Source organism: Miniopterus schreibersii (genome assembly GCF_964146895.1).
Source record: "Miniopterus schreibersii genome assembly, chromosome: 8".
NCBI lineage: Eukaryota > Metazoa > Chordata > Mammalia > Chiroptera > Miniopteridae > Miniopterus > Miniopterus schreibersii.
Window position 1 is genome coordinate 53,558,468 of NC_138109.1, and position 22,891 is coordinate 53,581,358.

At 37.2% G+C, this 22,891-nt stretch overlaps 1 protein-coding gene across 2 annotated transcripts in view; it reads left to right on the forward strand.

Annotated features, from left to right (window-relative positions):
• Positions 1-22,891, forward strand: part of PRKACB (protein kinase cAMP-activated catalytic subunit beta) — a 94,122-nt gene that overhangs the window by 7,240 nt on the left and 63,991 nt on the right. The window lies entirely within an intron of this gene.

The window sequence follows — 22,891 nt, forward strand, 5'->3', positions numbered from 1 at the left end:
CTGTTAGTATTTGCTATGTTGGATAGCACAGGTGTAGAACATAGCTGTCTTTACATAAAATAAAAATGCCAATGCATCATTCCATCATTTTTGGGAATTTGTGGATCCTCACAAGTGTGTGTAGATCAACAAAATGCTGGATTTATCTTTCCTGTACTAGGTAGGAATTGGCTTATTTCTTCAGCATTTCCCCTGAATAAGCATTTATAAACTTAGTGATCAGATTATTATCATTTAGTAATTTGTACATAATTTGTAAAGTTAACCACAAAGCTAATTTTCTTATTGGGCTCTACTAGAAAGAAAATTTTGTAGTTTTCAATACTGAATCTCAGAGAATATATTGTTATTGAAAATTTTTGTAGATTTAATGTCAATTAGGAACAAATTTAGGGATCTCATAGCTCACTCATATGTTTAAAACTTTCAGTTACAGACTTATTTTAAAAGGAAAACCAGTAGCAGATATTTGTTCCAGTTCACTGGATTAGCAGAAGACCTTAGTCTCCCTTGGGTTAAAAAGTAAGAAAAAGAATGTAAAAAGTTAAAACAAACAGCAACGCTATTTGGTTGATAAATACAAACTACGTCATCCAGTTTTGTGATTCTCTGGTTCATTTTGTGCAGATTATCAACTTTATACAATTATCTGATGCTCAGGCGCCCTTTTTCTCATGCTCCCGGTCAGCGCCCTCCACGTGGCCGTGGCCAGATCGCTGCTGATCACTGCCGGCCGCTGCGGTCAGCGGGGTGCAGGCCAGCAGGGAGCCAGGGCGCCGTGGCTGAGGGGCAGCCCCGCAGCAGGGAAGGGCCTAGGTGAGCCAGGGTCGCTGTTAAGACCCTGTCATGGTCAGGAGTTGACCATAAGTCATTTGGATATGCCATTAAATTAATAAAACAATTAGTATAGTTTACAAGATTATCTATACATCTAGGTGATGAGAAATGTCAGTTCACATATGAGACCAGATTTCCTCAGGGGAAATACATCTTAAGTTTTTAATGGGAAAAAAAAATGTTAAATAGAAAAATGTGGAATTTATGGGAGGTAAATATGCCCAGGTCAGTATCATATAATTTTGAGTATTTTATCTTAATTTTTAAAATACTCCTTCAAGAGTATCCTATATAGTTTTTTACTTTGTCCATTCATTTATTCATTCATTCATTCCACATAATCAAGCTTCTAATATATGACAGATTCTCAGCAAGACTATGAAAATAAAGATTGAACAGGACACAGGACCTGCTCCAGAGGGCCTGTATTCCAGCAGGAGACAGACATGTCAACAAATTAATGAAAAAAACAAAAAAACAAAACCCAGCTGTTACAGTGCTTTCATAGAGGTTCAGTGGGGGAACCCGCTGAAAGCATAGTCAGTTACACTGGTTCAAAAAGGACTTCAAAGAGGAGGTGAGCCCTGAGTTGAGCTTTGGAAACGGTGCATGTTCAGCACAGGATTTCAGGGGAAATGTGTTCTGAGCAGAGGGAGTGCCGCATGAAGACTGCCTCACTCAGGTGAGGGGCTTCAGGGTCTCAATCAAGGTAGAGGGAGGGATGCAGGAAAGGATCTGAAACGTGGGAAACTCGAAAAGAAAAATGAGTGGACTGTACTTAGCTGGTAGCATGTGGGGAATGAGGAAAAGAAGGAATTAGAAATCGCTCCCAAGTTTTTAGCTTCTGTGTCTTGGCGGGTGGGTTGTGATGCTTGTAATGGAGTCAGAAATGCATACAAGGGGAAGAGCAGATTTGGGGGGCCTATTGAACTCGGGCGCCTACGGCATTTCTGAGAAATGATACCTGATTGGTGGTTTTATATGTGGATGTCCTTTTATTCCCCCAGCCGTGACCTTGGATGGTCAAGGGATCTTTTCTACATGTAATCCTCATTTTGCTTCCCCTTTTAAGACCAGCTCTTTAGAAACTATAGAACTGTAGCATCTGATATAACTTCTATAAGTTAAGAACTATAGCTTACTAAAAGTTTAAGTTTTTTGTTTTGAAAACAGTAAAAGCCAAAGCACTGATGAGAACAGTGTAACTTTTAGAGACACAAATCTAAAGTCAGATACAATATTACTTTCATAATTGAAGTATGTGCATCCTGTAAGTTCTTGAACATTGTAGAGTCATGCGGAATAGTGGAAAGAATATGTAAAATATAGTGCAAACACATGTGGTATTAAGTAAATGTTGGTTTTCTTCCCCTAGCGTCTTAAAATAGATATTAAAAAGTTAAGATGTAATTTAATAGTAAGAACATGCACTTCAAATAAGAAAAATCTAAAATCTGCTTCCTAATACACTTTGTTACTTCACTTTGGACAAGTGTTTTAATGTCTCCAAGCTATACTATAAAATTAAGAAAGATGGGTTTAAAAATGAGGTTGTGATCTCTTCCAGCTTCATAATCCAGTGATTCCAATGTATTTATTAAAAGAACGAATGTACGTTTTTAAAAGGAGTAAGATTTAGGAATAAGTTATAGAAGGTTCTCACAAAATAATGCAGGTAGAGAAGTGGTAAAAGAGCCTCCAGGTGGAAATATAAGGTAATTAATTACAGAAAATGTTTGAATACTTAAAGAATGGTAGTCTCTAAATTTTGATTTCAGAAATTTATGAATCACTGTGTTGATCTTTGAAGGCACTCTCATGCTCTACAGATAAAGGGACTGTCTGAGTGGTAGTCATCAGGAGAGTATACTGGAAATAAAACATAGAACATTCTACTCTTTTTTAAAAATCTTTATTGTTGAGAGTATTACAGATCCACCCCCCCACACACACCTTTTCCCTCCATTGCCCACCTTTACCCTATTGTCTGTGTCCTTGGGTTACGCACATATGCATATAAATTCTTTGGTTAATCTCTTCCTCGCCCTCCTCTCCCCTTCCCTGTGAAATTCCTCAGTCTGTTCCATGCTTCCATGCCTCTGGTTCTATTTTATTTGTCAGTTTATTTTCTTCATTAGAGTCCACATATAAGTGAGATCATGTGATATTTGTCTTTCTCTGACTGGCTTATTCATTCTACTCTTAATGTAAAACCCTTAGCACACAATGTGTAGTTGTGATTTTTTTATATAGCAGATCCAGAGAAAGGTCAGGGGTAGCTAATAGGAGTAAGAGAAAGGAAGGTCTGTTGTATGAGGGTAAACTAAAAGACAAAAAAGCGAACAAACAAAACACCAAACTCTTCAACCTAGAAAGATTAGGGCTACATCATTGAAGTGTGTAAAGTAGTATAGACAGAAAATCTGGGATTTTTCACCTAAGTTTTGAATACTAGATCCAATGGGCTATTCCTCAAAATTCATAAAAGCCAGTTGGAGAGCAAGTAAAAGGAAATACAGTAAAACATTGATAAACTAGGCTTAGGATAAATATATTTAACTGATTCACCATCATTTATGTTAAAGGTGAAACATTTGTGCTTATAAATTCAGATAGTATTTTTAGCAATTGCTAGAAAAACTTAATGTTTTTTTCTCTTTCTGTAGGTTTTGTTACCCCTTCAGCTTTTACTGCTACCAAAAGAATCATCACTATTAACAAATAGATCTTCCCTTTTTTCTTTCTAATAGTGAGGTTTATTACTATAATGCAAATAATAAATTATTTCCCGTGATGTGGAGGTGTAGTATAAGTTTTTATATTTTAATCTGCTATAATTCATCCATTTATCTAATTTTTTTTTAATTTCCGGAGGATGGGAGCTAAAGAGTTGTCTTTATGTAGCTCATAGTCTATTGGAAGATCTAGGTAAGTAAATGAGAATTTTTTAGGAAGTATAGTATAGAATGTTTCCTGTGGTAATAAGTTGGTTGTCACTTTTTGGTTGTAATGTAAATTAGATTCAGTAATGCTCTGTATCTATACAGATTATTTTCTGAATCAAACTTGGGACTCATAAAAAGAAATATTCACTAATTGATAATTCACAATGATGAATGAAGCACTAGCATATTTGACAATAGGACTGCCTTAGAAAATCTAACGTAGATGTCATATCTCTATCTGACTTGCTGTAATAAGGTATTAAGTCACGGACTTTATGGTCATGGTTTAAGATTGTATTCCCTGTTGCCTACTATTCATATAAGGTTAACTTTTTAATGATTTTTGAAACTTTTCTTTTCCTATAAAGCAACTGTTGAAACTAAACCTTTAAGTCTTTGGCAAATCTGTATTCTCCATCTCGACTTTGTCCTCAAAAATTTAAAGATACTGTCTTGAGATCTCATTATTGTGGGGTCTTACTGAACAAAATTAGTACCCAGTTTCTATACCACAGTAGTATTTTTAAGTAGTTGACCATATAGCATCAGCAGACCCTAGTTGTATGTGAGCCACAAACTTGAGAGAACATGTTTATATAGATATTACTTAGCTTTTTCTGTAGGAGCCAGTTCTGTTGATAACTTAGCTCCTCCAACCCAATCCTTGCTCAGTTCTCTAGATGAGTAGGAGCCATGAAAAGTTAAATTGGGGAAGAATATGAATTTCTCTTTAGGCTGTAGTCTTCAGCTTACTAAATTTACCATAGTTCAACTGAAGTATTTTCTTTGTCAGTCATTCAATTCTCTAGTCATTCTCAGTCCCTACTCATTGAGCGCCTGCCTTGTACCAGGCACTGTGCTTGTCCATAAATGCAAACATGCAAGTAAAAAAGTAAGACTCAGTTTCTTACGCTGGGGGACAGAAACATACAGATATTTATGTTAAAATTACAATGATACACAGGTGCCTGAGATGGATACTTGGGTGAAAGTAAAGCATCGTCGTTTATACAGGAATAAGTATAGAATTCCTGAGATCATGTTGGGAAGTAGATTGTAATGGACTGAAATGGAAATGCTTTGAGTCCATTTTGGAGATATTTCCATCTGTCCTTGTAGCACTTACACCAACATTGATTTCTCAGCTGTTTTTCCCACTACACATTGGCATCTGTAAGGTCAGAGACAGTATCTGCCTTGCTTAGTGTTTTAATCCATAGAATTTGGCACAATTCCTGGCTAATGGTGGAAGCTAAAAGCATGGATAGTTAAACGGATAAAAAATCCAAGCCTATTTTAGAAGTGCTTACCCCCCTTCCCCTCACTTGGCAGGTACTTTCTCTGTAATATATTGACTATTTGGGTAGAGTAGTCGATTTACTTGATAAGAGAATACCTCTTTCCCTCTCTTCTTAGCACATAGTTTATCTGACATTTATATGTCAAAATTATATCACTTTTAATTGGTAGGTCTCAGGCTTCAAATAGAAAGACGTTGGATCAGGGAAAACTATTATGTTCCCAGCCTCTTGGAGAATTGCTGCTCATTTGAGGCCTGCTGTGGTCTGAATGTTTGTGTCTCCCCCAAATTCATGTGTTGAAATCTTAACCCTCGAGGTGATGGTATTAGAAGGTGAGACCTTTGAGAGGTAATTAAGTTACGAGGCCCCTGCCCTCGTGAATGGAATCAGTGTGTTTATAAAAGAGGCCTGAGAGCGTTCCCTTGCCCCTTCTGCCAGGTGAGGTTGCAGAGAGGACGACTGTCGGTGAGGAAGTGGGCTTGCAGCAGATACCACAGCTGTCGGCCCCGTGGTCTTGGGCTTCCTCCTCTTCAGAAGTGTGAGAAGTAAATTTCTGTTGTTTATAAGCCACCCCGCCTGTGGTCCTTTGTTAGAGCAGCCTGAGCAGCCAAGGCTTACACCATTCAGCTCCACCACTGCCTTCCTCATCCTGCTGCTGTGATTTACTGATCTGCAGGTGAGCATGCACTTGGGTTTAAATATGCATCGTCTCTTGAATTTAAAAATATACATAGTTGCAAACTAATTTATTAATTAATTTTTAAAGTTGATTTTAGAGAGTAAGGGAGAGGGAGAGAGGAGGAGAGAGAGGGAGAAAGAGAGAGAGAGAAACATTGATAGGTTGCCTCCCGCGCACACCCCAGCTGGGGATCGAACCTGCAACCTGAGTATGCACCCTGACTAGAAATCGAACCCATGACCTTTCGGTGTATGGGACAACCCTCCAACCAACTGAGCGACTGTCCAGGGCCATAGTTGCATATTTAAATGGGAATGTGTTCTTACTCTCTGTGGAAATGTAGCTTTTATTAACAGTAGATATTAATTTATCTAATGTAGAAAGGAATTGAATTATCCCTGCCCCTATTTTTAAAAAATAAATTCACTGACTGTCCATTGAGAATTTAGAACCTAGCTACTGAGGTGATCAGAAGTTACTGCCCTGGGTACTTAATAGTATTAACCTGGTATCTGGATCACCCTGAGATTTAGGAAGTAATAAAGGTACTTTAAAAGAAGCAGTTATAGGTGTTAAATATATTTCTATAAGCTCACATAGTTACTTTTAAAATCTTTCCTAATCTGCAAAATGGAGATAGTGCTAAGTTGTGAGATTTAGGTGTGTGATGTGTTTCTTGTGGCACCTAGAAAATGATCAGTAAATAGTAACTATAGTGTTTTAAGGGAAATCCTTAACCACTGTTTATATAGATTGGGCACATTTTTTAACAAGTCTGAATTGCTGCCCACTGGACAGCTAGAAAAAGTAAACTAATCTACTGGAGTAATTATAGATTATAGGAGGTGGTTTGTATCCATAACCTCATGACCACCCCGAATAAAAAGATACAAAAATTCAGGGAGAAATTTTAAAGTTATCCATCAAAACTTTAAAAATGACATAAAACAGCTTATTTATTTCCCACAATAATCCTATGTAATAGATACTGTCATCATCATCATTTTTTTCTAGTAAGAAAACTAAGACTTAGAAAAGTTAAACAAGGTTACACAGCTAGTTAAATGGCAGAGTTTCGTGTAATGCAGCTTAGTTAACCTGATCCTCGGCCCTCATAACCACTATGCTACACTGCTCCCCTAACGTGATGATGATAATTTTCTTTTAAAAATTGTGCATTTGAAACTGTTCTAGAATCCAAAGGGCCCTTAGAAGATCTGTCCACCTACCTATCACCTTTTTAGAGTATTACTTAACTTTTCCTATGTGCCGGGCACTGTGGTCAGTATTATGTGTATAATGCCTGATTTAACTTCATAACCCTTTGATATAGAAACTTGATTGGTTTTATTGTATACAAGAGAAAATTTAGGCACAGAGAGGTTAAGTAACTTGTCAAAAGCAACATGGTTAGTAAGCAGTAAAGGACGGTTTTGAACCAAGGCAATTTGACTCTAGAGTCTGTGTTCTTAACCACATGCCATATTGGCTACTTTTCTAAAAACTTGTAAATGTTTTATTTCATTGAGTTATTTCTTTCATAATAATCTTTCCAGTGATGGTAAATTCATTACTCTCTAAGGCAGTGTATCAGTCAGGGTTACACCACAAAAACAGTATCAGTAGGGTAAATATTAACAGATATTTTGCAAAGAATTGACTTGTTGATTGTGGGGTCTGGCTAGGCAAGTCCAAAATTCATAGAGCATGCTCTCAGGAAGGGCAAGGTGGAACTCTGGGACACAGGCTACATTCCATAGCTGAATGTCCAGATTATCTAGGATAACCTTCTTTACTTGAAGTAAACTGATTATGAACTTTAATCACATCTACAAAATACCTTCACATCAAAACCTTGGTTAGTGTTTTTGAATAACTGGAGACTATACCCTAGCTGAGTTTTGACCTTCATTTATTTATTGATCACTCCTATCACCTCTTCAACTCCACCGTCACCCTCACAATGTACATAAACCGTATTACCTTTAAAAATAAACACAAACCTCAAAAGAAAAGGTACAGAAATGATTGAACCAGAAAGCCTATGCTGAGGCTGGTTACTGTGTTTGAGCATAAAACTTAGCACTTTTCACAAGGTAGTGTTACCGGTGTTGGGGGTTCTTGGATTCCCCCCGAGAAGACAGAAATTGAGAGGAAACCTCAGAAATTTACAGACAGATTTTATTAAGCTTATGCTCGAGCACAAGAGAGGCAGCCCAGAGGAAAGGAAGGTCCTCTGAACTGACTTGGAGGCTGGCTCTGCTTGGCTGCTTTTGTAAGATGGGGGCAAAGTGGGCTTGTGTATAGAGGGAGGGCTTGTGAAATTTTCCATTTCAGTGTCAGGTGACTACACGATTTCGACTGCTCATTATCGCCAACCTTGATCAGCTAGCTATGCATGCGGCTCAGTAGTTTAAGCAGGCAGCTAGAAGGGAGATAAAATCAGCTACCTCTGTGCCTTTGATCAGGTAGTGGAGGGGTGGTGACATTTTGGGGTCAGCTTATTCTGAGCTCCTTCTGACCCCCTGGTCTTAACCTGGCTTCCTGGATACCTGGTATTTTCTGTTCCCAGACCCAAGTCCTTAAGCTGTCTCAGCAAGGGAGTTATACAGTATAGAACCTCTAAATTCACTGAAATTCTAACAGGAATTCTAACAGGAATTTAATCTATTAAATACAAAGAGCATTGGCCCACATAATTGATGAGATAATTAGTGTTTAGTAAAAGAGAGAATTTTCTCTTTAGATTTTCTCTCTTTAGATTCTTAGGTGCAAGAAGGAGTGGTTCAGACAGCTGCCTGAGGTTTTATATATATATACATATAGATATATGTAATATCTATTTATATCTTTACCTTTTTATGCTCTTTTGATAAATAAAATTTAAAATGCTGTAAGATTTTTTACTAAGACATAGAAGATTTAAAGCAATGCATCCTAGATTTTCAACTAAATTAAAAGGCTTTTATAAGATTGTTAAGTGTGTGTCTCACAGACTCTCTCAGTTAGACAGTTGGGGTTTCTAGAAATGACATTGTCCTATAGCAGCAGCCTTACCTGAGGTTCAAGATAAAGAGGGCTTCTCAGGAAAAACTGTAAATATGGTTTTTGTCTGTTGGAGTTGATTATAATTTGATAGTAAGAAACCCACAGAGTTTTAAAAGGAATTGTATCATTTAAATTGAAAGGGGCGGAGAGTACGTAAGGAACAAAAACCTCTGGGCCCTCAGCCTCCTGTGGACAGCAAAGGCCGAGAAGCTATTCAGCTCTAAATATAGGCCATTTCTTATGGAAAATGAAGCTTCACTCAGGGGATGCCATCTAGGAGCCACAGAGTAGGGGGCAGTCACTCCTGGGCCTAATCAAGGAACTGGTGACATGTGCCCAACTGGATTTCAGAATTGCTACTGACCAATGACTATTACTGGCCTCTTGTTTCTCCCCTTTTAAATTTCTCCCATTGCGGTTTTTTATTCTTGTCTCGCCATTTATATTGGGTATGTGTTGGGCAGATAACTTGAATCTTTAGTTCATGGGTCTTCAGATTAGAAGATTCATACCTGAGGAGCTGCATCCAAGAATCTGGATCTGGGGAGCCTCATCTCCGTCTGCACCTGTTTTAGAGTAGGTCCTGGACTTTGAGCCAGTGCTGTAATGGGATGAGACTTCTGGGGGTCTTGGCAGGGGTTGAGTATATTTTATATGTGGCCAGAATGTAGACTGTGGCAGAGTAGAGAAGGCTGCAAGTTTTTAACCACCCTTTTCATTCGGAGGCGTAGTTGATTTCTTCACCCCTTTGAATCTGGTCTTCCAATAAAATACAGTGGATGTGATGCTGGGTCAGTTCTAGGCTTCTCCCTTTGAGAGAACTCACAGCCTCTGCTCTCGTAGAAGCTAGCTGCTATGTTAGAAGTATGACTATTCTGAGACCAGCCTGGTGTTAGAAGCCCAACTAACCACTTGGAAAGAAAGAGAGAGAGGAGGGAGCGAGAGCGAGAGCAAGAGCGAGTTTGGCCACATGGAATCGTAGCACTTGGCACTAGACAAGCGAGTGAAGCCCAGCCTCCATCTGTGGGTGGTGAGTGACTCAGCCAGCAGTGAGACTTGAGATGCCAGGTGTGTGACCCGAGTCAGGCTGTTCCAGCTGTACTCCAGCTGTTTGAGGCATCCAGTTTGGACTCCAGACCTCAGAGAGAGATGAGTAATTCCTACCCTGTGCAAATTCTTGAACCACAGAATTGTTGGCAAAATATAGTGATTGTTTTAACACTAAGGTTTTTTATTGGTTACATAGCGATAGACAACTGAAACACAAATGAAGGGACTGAAATACAGAAAAATCATATCACCTGCCCAGAAACAGTAAGAGCCATTGTCATCAATCACATTTTTAACTGCCTGTGTTCCTGTTCTTTCCAGAGGACTCTCTACAACCCTTTCCCATCATTAGCAAACCTTTCTGTACATGTAGGTTTACCATGTCATGGGGGTTTATTCCCTAGCACCTTACAATTAATAGTTGGAGAGTTATGGTTGGCATAACTCCTTGACTTAATTATGGAGTAATGAAACAATCTGACGTACAGTTGGGTACTATTTTAAACAATCTCAAGTGGGACCTTCCCCTCTGAGTGTTTTGTAAAACAGATCCCACACACAAAAGCATTTAGTTAGCAAAGTGCAACTGACTTAAAATTTCTTAGAGGAAATTCAGAATAATTTATATAATATATCAAAAAGTAAGCAGCGTCGTCCTCATGTGACACTAAAGTTTGTCTCAGCTGTCCTTCTGATTGCCCTATCGATTAGAGGTCTTCTTTCTTCACCATTCTCCAGAACAGAATTCTACCCCAGTCACGTCTCCCTTCTGGATATTTTCTTCCGGAACATCCAGTTCCTTCCCACCTTCTTAGTATGCAGAGAAACTTCTCACAGAAAAACCAATCTGACATCAAGGCACTGATGCTTGGCTTTTCTTTTTTTTTTGTTAACCTAGAGTCAATTTATCAACTTTTTTTCTCAACAAAGGAATTTTCATAACAACTTTTAAGAAATTGAAAGTTTCCACTTATCATTACTTATATATTAGAAAAAGAGAAGAGAAATCTCAACCAGAATCCCACCATTCACAGATAACCACTGTTAGCATTTTTTCTTCAATATAGTATTCTCCCTTTATCTGCAGGTTCTCTCTCCAAGATTTCAGTTACCCGTAGTCAACCACATTTCAAAAATATTAAATGAAAAATTCCAGAAATAAACAATTCATAAGTTTTAAATAGTTCACCATTCTGAGTAGTGGGACGAAATCTCATGTCCTTTCCAGGGCATGAATCATCTCTTTGTCCAGTGTATCCACACACTGTATATTCTCCCTCCAATTAGTCACTTGTAGCCATCTCAGTTACCAGATAAACTGTTGCAGTATCACAGTGCTTGTATTCAAGTAACCCTCATTTTCCTTAATAATGGCCCCAAAGCACAAAAATAGTGTTGCTGGCAACCTGGATATGCTAAAGAGATGCCACAGAGCGCTTCCTTTAAGTAAAAAAGCATATATAGATAGAAAGAACCTTAGTATATATAGGGTTCAGTACTATTCATAGTTTCAGCATCCACTGGAATTTTTGGAATTTATCACAAGTGGACAAAGGGGAACTACTGTATATCTTTTTAAAAAATATATGGGTGAGTTTTAATAAAAATGAGATTATAGTGATAATAGTATAGTGCTTATTATGTGTCAGGAACTGTTATAGACGTTTTACTCTGGTTTATTTCATATAATCCACTTCACAACCCAGTGAGGTCTATAGTTTTATTAACCCCTTTTGCAAGTGAAGAAACTGAAACAGTTAAGTAACTAGCCCAGGCTCACATACCTGGGATTCAGATCCAGGGAGTCTTGAATTTAAGCCTGCACTTTCAACCATTAACCTAACCCGCCATCCATTAACACACTGACTTATACTTTGCTTTTATTTTGTTTTGTTTTTATGTTATGATTTTTTCCATACAGTCTATAGGAAAATTTTTTACATTCAGTATGTTAAGTTTATTAAAATAATAACATGTATAGAATGAATTTTTTTACTCCACTTCAGCAGTAACCATTCTCTATGCATTGATTAGTTTTGCTTGTTTTATGAATGTAGTCATACAGTGCGTACTCTTTCATGCCTGGCTTCTTTTGCCTGACAGTATGTAGAATTCATCCCTGTTGTTGAGCATAGCTGGAAGTTGTTCATTTTCTTTGCTGTATAGTATTCTGTCGTTTGACTATATCACAATTCATTGATTCTGTGGTGGAATGCGATAAATTTCCATTTTGGAGCTATTATAAATGGTGCTGCTATAAACATTCTGGCACATGCATTTTGATGAATATATGTATGCATTACTACTGAGTATATATTCAGTTGTAGACATTCAGTTTTAATAGATACGGTCACATCGTTTTCTAAAGTGGCTATACCAGTTTGCATCACTACCAGCATTGTGAGAGTTCTTATTCCACATTCTCACCAACTTGTCTTTTTTTCATTCTTTTTTTGTGTTAGTCATTCTGATGGGTGTTACAATAACATTTTTAGGACTATATAGTGTTCCATTGTATAGCTATGTACTATCTTTTTTAAAAGGCAGTTCTTATTGTTGGACATATATTTTTTGAAAAAATATAAACAGTGTTGAGATTAATATTCTTGTAGATTTTTAAAAAATTTTCTGATATGTGTTTCATGTGCACACAGTTGTACAAATAATATTAGTGTTTGACTGAAATATTACAAGAATGAGTTATAACTTTTACAACTCTAGTTACTTGGTAAAAGATAGCATCTCATATTTTAAATTTAAATTAATTTTGATTTCCAGCAAAACATTACCAATGTTTATTGGTAATTTTATATTTTTAATAAATAAGCTGTTCTCATCCTGTGCCTATATTTCTGTTGAAATGTTTGTGAATGTATTAATTTGTTACCATTATTAACCCTTTGCTGGCTATATATGTTATAATTTTTTCCTATTTATCTTTAAATATTATTAAAATTTAAGTTTTTATGTAATCAAGTTTATATTTTATAGTTTTTTAAAAGCACTTTGATAGCGTGCTTTAAAAGGCTTGTTCATATTTTCAGCTTTTTCATTCTGCTCTCTTTTTCCTATTTTTGTTTGTATGTATGTATGTGTGTACATATGCACACATTATATGTATGCTCCAAGTTTTTCCCATTTGAAAAATAATATGAAAATGTAAACTTATGCCCTAGCCAGTTTTGCTCAGTGGTTAGAGCGGCGGCCCACGGACTGAAGGGTCCCAGGTTCAGTTCTGACCAAGGGCACACACCTGGGTTGCGGGTTCGCTCTCTGCCCCCCCAGTTGGGGCGCCTGTGGGAGGCAACCAATGGATTTGTCTCTCTCACATCAATGTTTCTCCATTTCCTTCACTCTCTCTGAAAAGCAATAGCAAAAGTATCCTCAAGTGAGGATTAAAAAAAAAAAGTAAACTTACTCCTTTATGCTGTATCATTTTCTTTCTCTCAAATTCCTTTGAAAACTAAACTTCTTCATTAATAGGCTAATTTCACAGCTTCCACTTTCTTACTTTCTGTTTATACTTCAAATCCTCAGTTTGATTTTTATTCCTTCCTGCTCTGTCAAGCATCATCAGTGATCCTGGAGTTGTTTCTGTTTGTGAACTTTTTCCTTTATTCTATAATAGTTTCCATACTCTGATGTTTCCCCAAATGAGTCACCCACTCAAGTACTTCAGCTACAGCTACTTCCTATTGCTGTATTTCTCACCCTGTGACCGACACATGCCTCGCTTCTGTCCTCCAGGCATATCTGATTTTACTGGATGTGTTCCTTGGAAAATCAAATTGAGGAAATTATCTTTTCCCTAATTCTATATCCCCTATTTTGGTAAAAATGGAGACTTCCCAGTCATATCAGCCATAAATTGGGGAATCATTCTAAATTCTTTCTTTCTTTTTTTATCCCTACTTCTCTTTGGTGATTGGGTCTTATCGGTGATTTATCCCATCATTTCCAATTTTACTTTTTCTAGCTTAGTTCAGATATTTATCATCCCTTTTCAGGATATCTAAAATAGTTGCTTAACCAACCTCTCCATTTTCAGTTATCTTCGCCATCTCTCAAGTCTGATCTGCTTACTCCCTACCTATAATTATTGTTACTGTGCTCCATTGCATATAGGGTAGGATTATTCTTAGCCTAGCATAAGGCCTGTCATTATTTGGCCCCTTTCTCTTGTTTAATTTCCTTCCTACCCACTCCTTATAGTGCCTTTTAAGACACAGTAAAACATTGTTATTACTATGATTGCATTGGTATTGTTGCTGACTTTAACACCCAAAGTTGCTATACTCAGAAGTGTGCCCCAAATACAAAATGGTTCTTTCTGTACAGTTAGATAATATTTATTAAGATATTACAAATCAATTTTTTAATTGGTTTGAGTAAAACAAATCATTCTACTTTTGGAAAACTATATGGGGTTAATTTAAAACTAAAAATGATTTTGTCTGTTTTTTCCTGCTTGGGATTATCTACATTAATATCTTCCATTAACATGGATTATTACAGATTTACTGTACCTGATTTTTTCTTCCATTATGTGACATTATAGAAACATCTCAAAGGAATTAACCAAGAATATAAATAGTATCCATACATAATTATTATAATAGTCATAAACTAGAAACAACTCAACTGGTGAAACAGAAGGTGCTATATCCATACAATGAAATACTGTTAAGAAATAAAAAGTAACAAAGTATTGATACATGCTATGACATGGATGAACCTCAAAAACATGCTAACTAGAAAAAGTGAGACACAAAAGACTGTGTATTGTATGATTTGACTTATATGAAAAAGACACAATCTGTAAAGACAGAAAATAGATTAATGGTTAGTAGTGGGAATGGAGACTGACTGCAAATGGGCATGAGGTTCCTTTTGGGGTGATGGGAAATGGTCTACAATTAACTTCTGGTGATGATGGCACAGCTCTATAAATTTACTTTAAGAACCCCACTGAATTGTACACTTAAAACTGGTTAATTTTATGGTATGTAAATTATATCTAAAAAAAAACTGTTAAAAATGGTTAATAGTTGAAGACTTCATAAACACTGTAGCATGAGATGGTAGGTCAACACTTGAATGAAGGATAACTGGAAGAAGTTACGACCAGAGGCATATTATGACTTTCAGAACAAATAAAGATAATGGAACAGACACACACACGGGCTTGGGGGAGGAGTAGGCAGGTGGGGAGATGGAGAGATAGAAATGTTCATTATCACATTCTTTGTAATAATGAAAACTGGAATAACCTCAATGCCCATTAATAGAGAACCAGCTAAATAAAATATGGTGCATTTGAAAAAAAAAAAAAACTTGCTAAAGGATGGTAGGGAAGTCAGGAGGGAGAGAGAGGAACAGATGTTTATCATCACATTTTTTTGTAATACTGAAAACTGAAATAATATAAAGGCCCATCGATAGAGAACCAGTTAAGTGAAATATGATGCATTTGTAAAAAGTAACTTGCAAAAGGATATCCAGAGCATGATACCATTCAGGTGTATTTTTAAAAAGTACTATATATGTTTTCTGTGGAATTTTAAAAATAGAGATTTGAAGGCTACAAGCAAATTTAGAATCGTGCTTGCTTCCAGGGAGCAGAGCAGAGGAATCAGGATGAGGGTTGACATCAGGATCGCCGTTAGTATTGCATGTAATGTTTGAATTTTGAAATAGATTCTGTATTCAAAACCATGTCATTTTAAAAGTATAAGCAGACAAGTGGGCTTGAAGCAAACATTTCAAAATACCAGGACTGGTGTTTCTGGGTGGTGGAAATAAGGGTGAGAAAACTCAGAACCTAAGAAACAAATACAGAAATGCCGTCCTTCTCTTTGGTTACCTAATATGCAGCTATTTTTTAAAAAAAGGTAAAACTGAAAATAAAAAAAAGTCCCCCCAAATGGCAGCTATAATAGCCCTGTGAGCCAAAGCAGACCTGAGGACAGAGCAAGAGCAGAACAGCGGCTTCCCGGCAAGGCCACTGGCCTTTGGAAAAGCGTCAGCGACGACAGCAGGAAAACCTAGGGCTCTGCTGGGTAAACGGTCCTGGGGATCATGCGTTTTATTGGCAGGGGCCATAGTGCTGTAAGAAAACATTCCATATGATTGTACTTGGAACATCTGATAGCCACAGGAGACACCCTTGCCATCCTCTACTTCTCATTCAACAGTAATCTTGCTTATAACATTGGACAGTGTCTTTCAGACCACATTCACCTCCTCCATTGAGGAATGGGGGGATTCACTCCTCTCACTACTTAGCAGCTCTTAAAATGAGTTGACTCATAGAAAATAGTTGACTTTTGCAAAAAGTGGGATAATCCAAATGAATATGCTTGTTTTTGGTAGATGTAGTAAATGAGTTTCAGTCGCAAGAGGCAGAAACCCAATTCAACCTGATTGAAACACAAAGAGAATTTTCTAAAGTAATTTGAACGTTCGAGGGATGAAACTGGCTTTAGGCATTGAGTTATCCAGGACCTCAAATGATGTTATTAGATTTATCTGTCTCTCTGTGTCTGTCTTTCTTTTCCTGTTTTATATTACTGATGTGATTTCTTTCAGGATCAGAAGCTAGAGCCAGAAGTCACCGAAATACTGCTTCTGGGAAACTTCATTTCCGTGACCATGCTTGCTATAAAAAATATCCAAAAAGCGCCCCATTTCTACCTTTCAGATTTTGTAGACGTGCATCGAGTGGGAAGAACTTTATTTGCATCCCAAACTTTAGGAATAGAGAGTTCAGGAAATATAGTTTATAGCTTTCCAGCCTCTCCTACTCTGGTAGAATGGAAAGGATGTCAAATGAGCCAGTTTGCAACATCCAACACGGTCCGCTGCTTTGGCTGCTCATCACCTGTATATACCCTTCTATTGACGTTTCCAACAACAATGGCAGTTAGAAAATGCTACATCTAATTTAGTGCTACTATCCTTCATATAAGTGAAAACACGTTCAACTTCTACCCAAAAGGGAGAAACTCAAAAACCATCAATCCCTGTATCAATCTCTCGACAGTATTCATCTCGGTTTAGCCATAATATCACAGTGATTTTCTGCTGTTCTAGGGCTAACTTATAAAGTTCACCACCAGTATCATACCTTCTGTAAAATTGTTGGGGAACAGGGAGAGGGAAATTGATGTGTTTATATATACACACGCATACGTGCACACAAAGCAGAGCAAGTCAGTATTTATGGATAGCTGCTATAGTCCTTGTTTTGCCTGGAAATTGGAGATATATATATATATATATATATATATATATATATAGAGAGAGAGAGAGAGAGAGAGAGAGAGAGAGAGAGAGAGAGAACGAGAGAGAACCTCTCTATAGCTCATTCCCTGTTCCCTCTGCCAGCATATAATCTAGGGTGGATTCTAGTTCAGGATGGTAGTTCAGAACTTCATTCTTGAGTAATTGAGACCTTGGTAGTGTTTCTTATATTGGGTTGCTGAAGTAACCTATTTTTTTTTTAATCACTCTGTATGGAAATTACAAGAAGATACCCCACAAGGTTTCCTAGGTTTCAGTCCTATTTTCTGCTGCATTTTATAGCAAGAACCCAAGTCTCACTGATGCCCAGGATTAATTACCCAAACTAAAAGAACACATCCTTCTTGCCTGTTATTCCAGTGCTGTGAGGCGACCACAATACCTAGGTGGTACCCTTAGCTTCCATTTCAAGGGGCGCATTGTAATGTCCCATTGGTAGAAGTATCCCTTGCAAGGGTACTAAGATTTCTAAATCATCAGAGTCCAAATCATCAACAGGGAGAAGAAACAGTTTTCAAGTGGATAATATGATACTGTATTTCATTAATTCCATGGTACATGCTTTTTTCACATTTTAATGTATCTGAAATTAGCATGCTTTCTAAACTTGGTGGCGTCTTGTAATTAGTCAGGCAGTACTTGTGACATACTAGTCATTGTCTCCACATGCACAAATGTTAAAACTGATATCGGCAACTTGGGAGAAAATCTCGGAGGTGGCAGTAGAAAATTTCAAGTAATACTCCATCAATAAATTCTTGATATCATGAAGGACAGTAATTGTGTAAAGCACAATAATTGTGACTCAAAAATGATTCCTAAAAGTCAAACTCAGATTGTGAAGGAGTTTTAGGAATTTCTTAACCAATTTTTTTGTTTATATACTTTTTCATTTACTGTGTGCACAAGTGATATATGATAGAAAGTTATGACTAAATAGGTGTAAAATAGTTATCTTAAAGAAAAATTGTAACTGATAAAGTATTATCTTATAGTTTAATTACTGTACTTTTTTCTTTATAAGTGGTACATATAGTAAAGTAATGAGGTCTCTAAAATACCTACAGCCACTCCATTAACACCTGACCTAGTGGGAAGTATTGAGGGGAAGTTGGGACAAAAAGAGACAGAAGCTTTAACCAATTGTAGTTAAAATATCTTTTGCAAGTCTTAAAAAAGCATATATCCTTGTGCATATAATGCTTGAGTCTGTCCCAGGGTCTGACCTTCCCCTGAAGGTGCTGAAATTTCAGCATCGCAGTAAATCTGCTGTAGACCTTTATTTCTCCTTATGAGGGAGTGCCTGTCTGACTGGACATTGTACACTCTCCTGTCCACACTCCTTTTTCTGGGGTCCAGACATGGATGCATTTTCCTGCCATTGCAAGTAGGGCTCCCTCTCAAAACAGCTCTTTATTCTGCCACTGGGTTTGGTGGCTTCATCTACCATTTAGTACCTACATTTGGTGAATCCCCACAAACAGCCTGTAGCTCTATGGACACTACAGGATAGGATACATGTCACGTCTCTGAGTGGTTCCCTGGAAACCCTGTATTTGATCTGAGGTGACGGTGAAATACCTAAATGATGTTGCCTACCTCACAATTTGCTCTATAACAGTTCTCTCCAGGATGCTACAAGTACTACCTCTGATGTAAATCAGCTAACGTTGGCAGATCTGGTTTTATGATCCCTTAGTTTGTCTCTCTGGGTGGCCTAATTCCTACTTGGCTCTAATTAGCACCTGTTGTTTTGTGTTCAGTTTGGAGGGCTGGTCACCTCCTGGAAAAGTAAAGAAAACCATTTTTAATACAGGTTGGTGTTTCAGGTATCTGCTTAATTGCTTTCAGCCCTGTTTTCTCCTGGAAATCCTATACTCAATTGAGCAAATGTGTTTGAGGGCTTATGTGTTCTAGGTCCTGTGATAGGTACTGGGAATACAAAAATAAACAGATCCATTACAAACATGGAATAGGTAGTATGAAGAGTAATATGATTAATCTGCCACATGTTAAGCCAGTGTCAAAACCCCATTTAAAATACCCAATGTGAAAACAACTGTTTTCTTTAAAGTTATATGAGATTTTACAAAATATTTTACTTTGCCATTGTATAGTAACTATGCTTGAACTTATGGAATTAAATATATTATGTAATAACATTTACAATAATTCTTCATTAAATTGTTAGTGAATTTAAGTGGAATATTGGAATGATATGGGGACTTCGGAGGACTTCATTTTTTTATATGGTTCTGTAAATAGGGTCAATTTTTCAGAGACAGGATGGGGATTCGTTTCTAATGTCATCTCTGTGGGAATTTTACGATATCACTTGTATACATGCAATACTACTCTAACACATATCTAGTATATAAAATTCTTATTTGTACAGGATCTAAGATTGTGCATTTTGTACACTGCTAAAACCTAAGGAAATGAGAATAAAAGATTTTTCTGAATTTGTATGTGAAGCCTAAGCGGCTCCATCCTGCCACCTTCTGGCTGACTCCGTATCTCGTATTGCTTTGAACTGAGTGTCATCTAACTGTTCCTGCATGGTTGGCACCAGATCATTTATTTGGGGTCCTGGGAGATTTCAGATGCAGTCAGTTTAAGCTATAATGTGGTTCTAATGACTTAGGCTCATATTTATTTCTTAGTTCTAAAATGTGTTCAGGTTTATAGAATAGGGTACCACGTGATGATGCGTGAGGTTGTTTATTCTAATAGTGTGTGGTTACAACTACTTGTGGCTTTTCCACAATACTAAAGTTTCTTCAGATATTATTTGATATTAAAACTATATCAAAGTTATTTGGAGAGTGATATAGAAATGAAAGTTACTGAAACCACTGCTAAGTTCTTATAGAGAAACTAATGTTGTATTCAGTAATGACTTATTAAAACTCTAAAAGGAGAAACCATATGCACATTAGTGAAATCCTAGTACTGTATGTCCTTGGTTTTGTGATTCTTCCATGTATTTCCATTCAAAAAAGATTTTGGTAGAGGTTTAAAACCTGAAAATGTAATTCACTTAAAATAAATATGATATATTTCTTGGGGAGAGTGTAGGGAGAAGGAATTAAAACAGAATATAGAATATTGCAATTTTGTGACCTTTCAACATACTTTACCTCTCTGTGCCTCTGGAAAATGAGATAATAATACTCGTATTAAAGATAGGTTGTTGTGGAGAATAAATATGTTCTTTACTTTATGTAGACTTATTAGAATAATGCCTAACATGTAATAAGTCAGTGTTATCAATCTTACAACATTTAGAATATATTATATATTCTTATATATTATAAGTAAATAGATTCCAAAATATCCTAGACAATAAGTTTTATATATTTTTTTAAAGTTTTATATCCAATACTAAATTAAAATAGAGAAAGGGAAGATAATGGAAATGCATAGCCTTCTAAAGGAGAACTATATGTGATATACTGGGGCTAACAAAGGCCCTGTGTTTCTGTCCATGACTCTTCATTCGCTTGAGAAACCTAAAATTACCTCAGGAAAGAACTATGGTATCTCTAAGAAAATCAGTTCGTTTAAAAACATGTATTGAATGTCTACTATGTGGTCACCATTGTGTGGGATTCTGTAGATAAACAATACGGGAGAAGCGCACAAGAGTTAGACATATAAACATGTAATTGTTACGCAGTGTGGTCAGTACAACAGTGTGGTATTAATATATTTTAGGAGCTAGAACAGAGGATATAACATTGAACTAGACTTTGAATAACAAGTAGGAATTTGCCAGGAGAAAGTCATCTCAGATATGCTAACTTTAAAATAAAAGGCCAAAGAGAGAGGCAGCAAGTATTTGAGATCCAAGAATAGCTCTTTGGGAAACAGGGACTCAGGCAGAACCCCAAGTAGAGTTCTGATTAGGGGGTGAAGGCAAGGGGTTTTATAAGAAAGGGAGTGGGAATAATTGCATGAGTAGAAGGAATGAATTCTATTGGTGTTAATAAGTCAAGAAACTTCTGTTGCTATACATGGTGGTGCTAATTCTAAAGAATGTCTTTTTCAGACCAATAGTCAAAATGTCTGCTTTTCTGTTAGCTTTGCAAACCGTTGTTTGAGATGCAGTGTTGCTTTGGCCCAGTCCGATGGTCATTTTGCCCATTTCAAATATTGCAAAGGTTTGAGGAGTAAGGCACTTCCTCTGGGGTGTCAGCACCAACTCTGTTTATATTATTTTTCACACATCGGTGGGACTTTTGTGCTTGGTTTTTGACACTGGTTGACCTGTACATTCCCCCATTGCATGTTAGGACGGTCAGACCCAGAATGCTTTGTCACACATCACCTGGAGAATGAGTGTTTGAGCATTTGTGTGTCAGTGAGGAAAACCAGGCTTCCATCCTGGTCATTCTGGATACAGGTAAACTGTTTTTCTGGGTGAGCACTTGTAATGTTGCCACCTGAGCCCGTAGTCCTGTGTGTTCACCTTCCTGTTCTGTGGAACCATACCCGCCTCACTGCAGTCAGATACCTGAGGCCCGGAGCTTGCCTTTATCGATGCTGATGAAGACTCGTGTGAATGCAGGGAGTGACTCTATTTGTGTATTGGTTATGAAAGTTGGAGGGATATGTTTCATCTTTTTCACTTCTGTGTCAGGTATTTAGAAAGTCCCTCTATGGAGATTTAGATATTGGGCTTCCTGGCCATAATTTTGGCTGGTGAGTCAGGAGAGATTCAGTAGGGAGGTTCTATCAACGTAAAGGGCTATAAGGTCTATAGGGAGAGAGTGCCTGCATCAACTATGGTTAGAAGTTTTATATTTTCATATTTTATATATTTGAATACTCTGAAAATAGAATCCTACTTTCTGACCCCCGTCACCTAATTACGTTTAAGACTTGTACTAGTTTTCTGTCACTGCCTTAACAAATAACCATAAGTTCAGTGGTTTGAAACACCTCTTTATTAGCTAACAGTTCTGTAGGTCAGAATTCTGGGAGGCTGTTATCTGTAATTTCTGGGGAAGAACCTACTTCCACCCTCACTCATATTTATGGCAGAATCTAGTTCTTTGTGGTTGTATGACTGAGGTCTCTATGTCCTTCCTGGCTGTCACCTGGGAGCTGCCCTAAGCTCCTAGAGGCCTTTATCTAGTCGTTGCACATGGACAGTATCTCAGAGCCAGCAGTAGTATGCTGAATCTTTTCCATGCTTGGAATCTGACAGTTTCCTGTCCCAGCTCTCTTCTGCTTCAGGCTGGAGAAAGTTCTCTATTTTTAAGACGTAATGTGATTAGATTGGGAGCGCCTAGATAATCCACAAGACTCTATTTTAAGGTTATTAATTAGTAACCTAATTACCTCTGCAAAGTCCCCTTAGCCATGTATTGTAATATACTTACAGATTCCAGGGGATAGATGGAACAAATGGGGGCAGGGCGGGGTCACAAATCCCTTGTTTAGCTTTCAAAGATGGTTTTGAACCAAGGCAGGAGATTGTATGTGCAAAAGCAGAGAGTTAAGAAAGGGCATGTTGTACTCAAGAAATGGAAGTTAAGTTACTATTGTTATTGTTTGTGATATAAATTGGTGAAATGGAACTAAATGGAGGCCTCTTTAAGGTTGGCAAAGGTAAGAAAGAAATCCTGGTCCAAGCTTCTGAATGAGTATACTAGTACCAAACACATTTTTCTTTTCAGAAAAGAAAATAAAGCTAATTTATTTTGGGAAACATATGCTGTTCT